The sequence below is a fragment of the Pan troglodytes genome, chromosome 2, assembly GCF_028858775.2.
Source record: "Pan troglodytes isolate AG18354 chromosome 2, NHGRI_mPanTro3-v2.0_pri, whole genome shotgun sequence".
In the NCBI taxonomy this organism is placed as follows: Eukaryota; Metazoa; Chordata; class Mammalia; order Primates; family Hominidae; genus Pan; species Pan troglodytes.
Window position 1 is genome coordinate 90,413,558 of NC_086015.1, and position 7,467 is coordinate 90,421,024.

The 7,467-nt window shown below is 35.9% G+C and overlaps 1 non-coding gene across 1 annotated transcript; it reads left to right on the forward strand.

Moving 5' to 3' along the window:
• Positions 1–6,781: 6,781 nt before the first annotated feature.
• LOC112208822 (small nucleolar RNA Z40) lies at positions 6,782–6,854 on the forward strand. Its single transcript, XR_002943376.1, has one exon. It is a non-coding gene; the product is annotated as a small nucleolar RNA Z40 (small nucleolar RNA).
• The last annotated feature ends 613 nt before the right edge of the window (positions 6,855–7,467 follow it).

Below are 7,467 nucleotides of genomic sequence, written 5' to 3' on the forward strand. Positions count from 1 at the left end.
AAATGTAATTATAGATACCTTATGGGGTGTTTCAAAGAATTATAATGATATTATACAGTGGTTAATAGCACAGGCCTTAAGAATTGTTTAGACTTTTGGTGGAAATCCCGGCTCTAATGGCAACTAATTATATAATCCTATGTGGTTTATAGAGCTTCTGAACACTTCAGTTTCCTCATCACTAAAGCAGTGATAATAATCTCTGTCTCATAGGGTTATTAAAACTGCTAAACAAGGCAATGCATATTCAATATAAAGAAAATTTATCTTTGTCAGTAATTAAAAGTATCAACAATTATATTAACCTCTAAATGGTGTTCAGTTTATACTATTTTTTCCTTTCACCATTTCATAATCATTTCCTTGCGCTTGCTGGGCTATACAGATTTGGATCCAGAAGCTCTGATTTCAGGTGCTTTTTCTGATCATTTCTGGCTATATGTCAATACTATCTCTGAGCTTTACATTTTCATTTATGGAATTGGGGTTGTAGCTGAAAATCAACTGACAAAAGACAGATTCATAGCTAAAATAGCATGCAAATTTATTAATATGCACAGGAGTCTTACAAAGATCTCAAGAAAAGCCAATATGGTTGATGCATTTATACCATTTTGAGGTTACAGAAAAAATAGGGACTTAAAGTTTGGCAAAAAAAAATTATAGTGGTGAAACAAGTTATGAGACAGAGAGCACAGGAGACCTGGCTCGAAAAGGTGGTCTTGTTATGTAGATGAAACCTTACAGACAGCAGTCCTTGGAGAGAATAGATGGTAAATATTTTTTTCAGACATGAAAGCTATCAGACTCTCAGTTAATCTTTCCTATATCAGGACAAGAGACAGCCTCAGAGAAAGCCTGGCCGCATCAATGCACACTTTTTCTACCAAGGCAAATCTCACCCCAAAAAGACAGCTTTTCAGCTACTTTTACATTTCGATCCTTTCTAAATAGTCATCTTGAAATATGTTAGAAAAAGTAGATTTTGAGTGAAATATTTTGGTTTCCTTAAAGATCATAATTCTCAAGTGAGATAAACCATGTAAAAGTGCTGCAACACCTCTAAAATAATAATATAATGAGAATTATTAAATTAAATAGCAGATGATATTGTTCATCCATGAATACACTCAAGAAACATTTACTGAATGTGCAACATATTCAAGACTCTGTGCTGGATACTCAGGAATAATACCAGCTCTCCTTTTAAGGGATTCACAAATTGATAGATAATACAATCATATATATAGCAGTTACAGTAGTGTGGTGTGAGGTCTTTGTGATATACGAAGGTATAGATGCGTAAAGATGGACTTTCACTGAGTAAAAACAAAATTTGTTTGCCTATTTTCACATAAAAATACTGTGGTTGAAGGTTTTAATTATTAGCTCCTATTTCCTGTCTGTAACGATTAATTTTATGGGTCAACTTGACTAGGCCATGGGATGCCTGGACATTTGGCTAAACATTATTTGGGGTGTGTCTGTGAGAGTTTCTGGATGAGAGATTAATGTTTGAATTGTTAGACTGAGTAAAGGATATTATCCTCCCTAATGTGGATGGACCTGTTCCAATCATTTGTAGACCTGCATAGAACAAAAAGGCTAAGGAAGAAAGACCTCATGACCAATTATTGAAGCTAGGACATTAGTCTTTTCCAGCCTTTGCACTTGAACTGAAACATTGGCTCTTCTTGAGTCTCAATCCTGCCAGCCTTCAGAATGGAACTTACACTATCAGCTGTCCTAATTCTCAGCTTTCAGACTCAGCCTGAAACTATACAGTGGCACTCCCCGGACTCCAGCTTGTTGACTGGAGAGTTTTGAGACTTCTCACTCTCCATAATCACGTCAGTCAATCTGTATAATAAATCTCCCTTTCTCTCTGTCTCTCTCTCTCTCTCCATATGATTCTGTTTCTCTGGAGAACCCATATATCTTATTATGTCTTCTATCCAACTCCCCTACCCTTCCACTCTAGGGTCAGATTGTATTATATGACCGAATAGAAAGTAAATATTCATAGTTCAGAAAAAAACTAAAGTATGTTACTTAGCAGGTGAGAGAGTTTAAAAAGAATGTGAGAAAAAATAATGTGAGTACCAGTTATTGAGCATGCTTGTCTGTTTTTTTTTCAACAAAATGGGTTGAGTCCCTATGTCATTCTCAGCTCTACTGCTTTATTAGTCCGTTCTCATGTTGCTGATAAAGACATACCCAAGACTGGGTAGTTTATAAAGGAAACAGGTGTTATTGACTCACAGTTCCACATGGCTGTGGAGGACTCACAATCATGGTGGAAGGCAAAGTGGGGGCAAAGGCATGTCTAACATGGTAGCAGGCGAGAGCGCATGCAGGAAAACTGCCCTTTACAAAACCTTCAGATCTCGTGAGACTTATTAACTATCTCGGGAATAGCATGGAGAAAACCCACCGCCATAATTCAATTACCTCCCACCAGGTCCCTCCTACAACATGTAGGGATTATGGGAGCTACAATTCAAGATGAGGTTGGGGACACAGCCAAACCATATCAACTGATATCTTATAAACGAACCTCTCATTTGTACTTTTAGAAGAAATGATAACCTTTTATCTTTAACTTCAAAAGATACATAATATTCCTAATTTAGCTACCCCCAGGTAAAAATTACACAGAATCTGCTAAACTAACACTGATGTGAGAAACACTGACAAAACCTGTTAGTTTCTTAGTCATATTCTTTTATTATTATGTTTGTATTCACGGTTCAAAAGATGAAAAATGCAGAGTTTACAGCAGTGCCTGACGGAGAGATTCTTTGTCATTAGCAAAATAGTTTTAGTGGGTTGTAAAATCTTCGTGGCCAAATTGAATTCAGAAAAATTTTGACTTGCTCCTAGAAGCAATGATTAATTTTATTAGGGGGTGGGAAATGCTCCCAAGTTAGTCTGTTAGTCACAATGTCTAATTTCATGGAAAGGCTTAAAACCTTATAAGATATAAAAGCTTGGTTCATTGTGAATTATCAAACAATAATTAATGGCAACAAAACAAAAACAATACATTGTTGACTGTATATGGTGGGAAAGGTTAGGAAATACAGTTGTATCTAAAAAATATCGCCTAGAATTAACCACTAAGCAGAATTTTCAAAGAGTTATTTCTCCCTGGGAGCTAATATCTGCAGAAATACGTTCAACACACATCTTTCTTGAATAACATGATGCTTTTGAGCATTAATTAAACTTAGAGTTTAAAATCGCTGTCAAAAAATGAGAAGAGTAAATCATATAAAACTGAAGTTGCGAGAGAGAGAGAGAGAGAGTGAGAGAGTGAGGGATATCAGTGAAACCTTTGTGAAAAGGAGTACTTCATTTATGCTTGATTCCTGCCTTGTTAATCATTAAAAGAGAGAGAGAATGTGTGTGTGTGTGTGTGTGTGTGTGTGTGTGTGTGTGTGTGTTCATTATTCAAAGAAAAGAATAAGTATTGGACTGAAAATGTCTGAGTGACCTTAGTCACTGAAAATGTCTAGCTTTGGCTAGACAATATCAATAGCTCTGGGAGCTCCAGAATTCTAATTGTCTGTCAGTCTTCCTTAATGTTAGACTTAATTAATACAGAAATGCCAGTCTTTGCAGTTCTTTGCTTATAAACTTCAAATAATTATATGGACAAAAAGTTTATTCTTGGAAAAAGCCAAGAAGATTACTGTCTATAAGATAGGTAATTATTAGCTGTTGGCTTAATATATGTTAACATATCATCATTTTATTAATAAATACATTTTTATGTCAACTGATATAATGCTATTTGCAAATGCTAAAATTACATATGAATATAAGACATTATGACTTTTAAGTGTTCAGGGAAATATTTTAAAGAGTTATATGGCGTTGAATCACATTTATCTGTCTTCCAGAGTCTGATATTAAATGTAATTGAGAATATTTAGTGATTGTGGTTAGTCAACATAGAAAAAAGAGTATGAGATCAGTGGGAAGGTCTTTTTTTTAATCCCACACTTTAGGTAAACTAAATATTTTATCTAAATATTTATATGCAATTTTAAAAATGTATATTCATGTATGTCTGGAACAACTTATATACTATTTCTATTAGTGTAGGAAATGTGATGGATTAGGAATAAAAAAGAGCAAGAAATTTAGTTTCTAAAAAACATGTTTTATTTTTGCTTGATTTTAAAGTCATGATAGCATTTTTGCCAAAATCAGGAAGTGTGAGTTCTTCAACATTTTTCTTTTTCAAGATTGTTGTAATTATTCATATTCCCTTGTATTTTTGTATTATTTTTAGGATCAGGTTGACACTTTATGCAACAACTCGTCACAGGATTTTGAAAGGGAATACACTGAATTTCTATAATAATATGAGGAATATTGCTTTCTTTAAAATATTAAGTCACCTAACCCATGAACAGGGACGGTTTTCTTCTTAATATTTAGGCCTTCTTTAAATTTTTCAATGATGTTTTGTCATTTTTTTCAGGGTATAAAACTTGCACTTTGGAGTACGGAGAACTTCACCTTAAAACATGAGTCCCTGGTAAAATGAGCATTTTAAATTAAAGGCCCTTAGAGATCAACAGAAGCTGGAAGAGACTTTTCGCTATCTATATAAAGACTGCTCTCCAACAATTATTGAAGTATCTATTTCTACATTCAACTCTGTCACTTTTATCTTACATTTTTGAGGACCGTTATTTTGTACATATGTGGTTATAATTTTTACACCTTCAGGATGAATTGATCCCTTTTTACTTCAAAATATCCTTCTTGCATCTAGAAGACATTTTAAGTCTATTTTGCATGATTATACTATAGCCACTCCAGCTCTGTTTTGAGCACTGTTTACATGGTATATCTTTTTACATCTCTTTCATTCAATTGATTGTGTCATTGAATTTTAATTCTATCTTTTGTAATAATAGTAATATATTGGCCTGCTTTTTAAATTGACTCGGTCATCCATACCTTAGAATTGGAGGCTGAGTATGGTGGCTCACACCTATAATTCCAGCACTTTGAGAGGCCGAGGCAGGCAGATTACCTAAGGTCTGGAGTTCGAGACCAGCCTGGCCAACATGGTGAAATCCCGTCTCTACTAAAAATACAAAAATTAGCCAGGTATGATGGTGCATGCCTGTAATCCCAGCTACTTGGGAGGCAGAGGCAGGAGAATCTCTTGAACCTGGGAGGTGGAGGTTGCAGTGAGCTGAGACCACACCGTTGCACTCCAGCCTGGGCAACAGAGTTAGACTCTGTCTCACAAAAGAAAAATAAAATAAAATAAAAAGGAGTGGTCAGTCCATTTACAGAATGTAGTTACTGAGTTACTGATAAGGTAAGATTTAAGTCGGCCAGTTGCTGTTTACTGTATATGTTTTATGTATTCTGCTCCTCTTTTTTTTTTTTTTTTTGATGAAGTCTCGCTCTGTCGCCTAGGCTGGAGTGCAGTGGTACGATCTCGGCTCACTGCAAGCTCCACGTCCCGGGTTCACTCCATTCTCCTGCCTCGGCCTCCCGAGTAGCTGGGACTACAGGTGCCCGCCACCAAGCCCGATTAATTTTTTTGTATTTTTAGTAGAGACGGGGTTTCACCATGTTAGCCAGGATGGTCTCGATCTCCTGACCTCGTGATCTGCCTGCCTCGGCCTCCCAAAGTGCTGGGATTACAGGCGTGAGCCTCCGCGCCCGCCACACCCGGCCTTGCTCCTCTTTTTATTACTGCCTCTTTTGTGTTGAATATTTTCTAGTATAGTTCTTTTTTTTTTTTTACTGAATATTTTAACATCATATTATTGATATCTGCTATAGGAATTACAATTGGCATCTTAATTTACAAACACAGCAAAACAAAAATTTTGATTTTTAATTTTTTAAATAATTTAATGTGGCAACTTGGAAAATCAAACACCACTACCACCCAAGATATGTTGGGCTTTGCTGCTTCTTGTTGTTGTCCATTCTGTTTACTTCTTTAGTGACTTTCCTGCACTACTTCTGTGAAGTCCGTATCCTACGTCATTTGAGGCCACTGAAATCTCTGCTTGGTTAGTTTTGTTATTTGGCTAGTAATTAAACAGAGATTTTATTAAATGCCATTAGCCAATAAATCTCCCAGTCTTTGCCTAGGAGTTCCATGTGTGTGTGTTGGAGTATATTAGCATCAACTGGTAATGCCATCTCAGGCAGCATCAGTGTTAAACAATTGTCCCTGGTTGTTTGCCGCAAATTCCTTGAGGATAGGTCTATTTCCACAGAGTGAGCTCTTAGAGTCAGCTCAAATAACAGAGCTTTTCAGCAATCTACCAGTCAGGTCAAATAGTGACAATTCCTTGGGGGTTAGGCTTTTGTGGAGCTTCAAATCTTTTATTCATCCTCCAGTAGCTGCTATAATGTTGGTTTTCATAGCTACCATAGTTGTGAGGGTATTGGCTTTCAAAGCCACTGACGAGCTGGAGAGAGCAGAATGGGATTAGGGAAAGTTAAAATATATAACACTCACTCTTTTTACTGAGATTTGGCTGTCTTTGTTTGTTTCTTTAAATACATATCTTTCAGATGGTTTCAAACATATAGCAATTTTCAGTGTTCTAAAAATGTTAATTTTGACAGTTTTTGTTAGTGTTCTTATTGTTTTTATGAAAAAGCAGATTTCAAATGTCTTTGCTCCACCATTCCAGATCATTCTTTTATTTTTGCAGTTTTTGTTATCAAAGTTCACTAAATTTCTTGGCCCAAAAATATAGGCAAGTAGCAACTAAATATAGAGTAAAAATGTTATGATAATGAGCAACATGTTCAACTATTCCAAATGGGCTGAGTGAAAATAGGTTTTCTGAGCATCCATTTACATTGGCCAGGTATAGTGGCTCATGCCTATAATTCCAGCATTTGGGAGGCTGAGGCAGGAGGATCATTAAAGGACTAGAGTTAAAGACAAGCCTGGGCAACGTGGTGAGACCCTATCTCTAAAAAAAATTTAAAAATTAGCTGGCCATGGTGAAATGTACCTGTAATTGCAGCTACTCAGGAGGCTGAAGCGGGAGGATTGCTTAAGCCCGGGAGTTTGCAGCTGCAGTGAGCTGTTATTGCACCACTGCACTCCAGCCTGGGCAACAGAGCAAGACCCCATCTCTAAAATAAAGAAAAAAAAAGGTAGAAAAATATCAGAGTTGGTGGAAAGAGGGACTAAGAGAGGTGCAAATGTACACTTAAAATCCATGCATTTCCTTGTATGTAAATTGTATATGTAAATATTGAAATCTAGTAATGATATGTGTTCTAAAGTAATTAGATAAAAATATATTAGTGTCTGCAATGTACTTGAAATGTGTTCAAAATCAGGTGGATTCACAGATACACAAAGGAATTGATAGGTATGAAAACACAAAAACGACTAAATAACAAGCTTAGTAAAGTTAATAATACACAGGTAATCATTGTAAAATCTCTTAAATT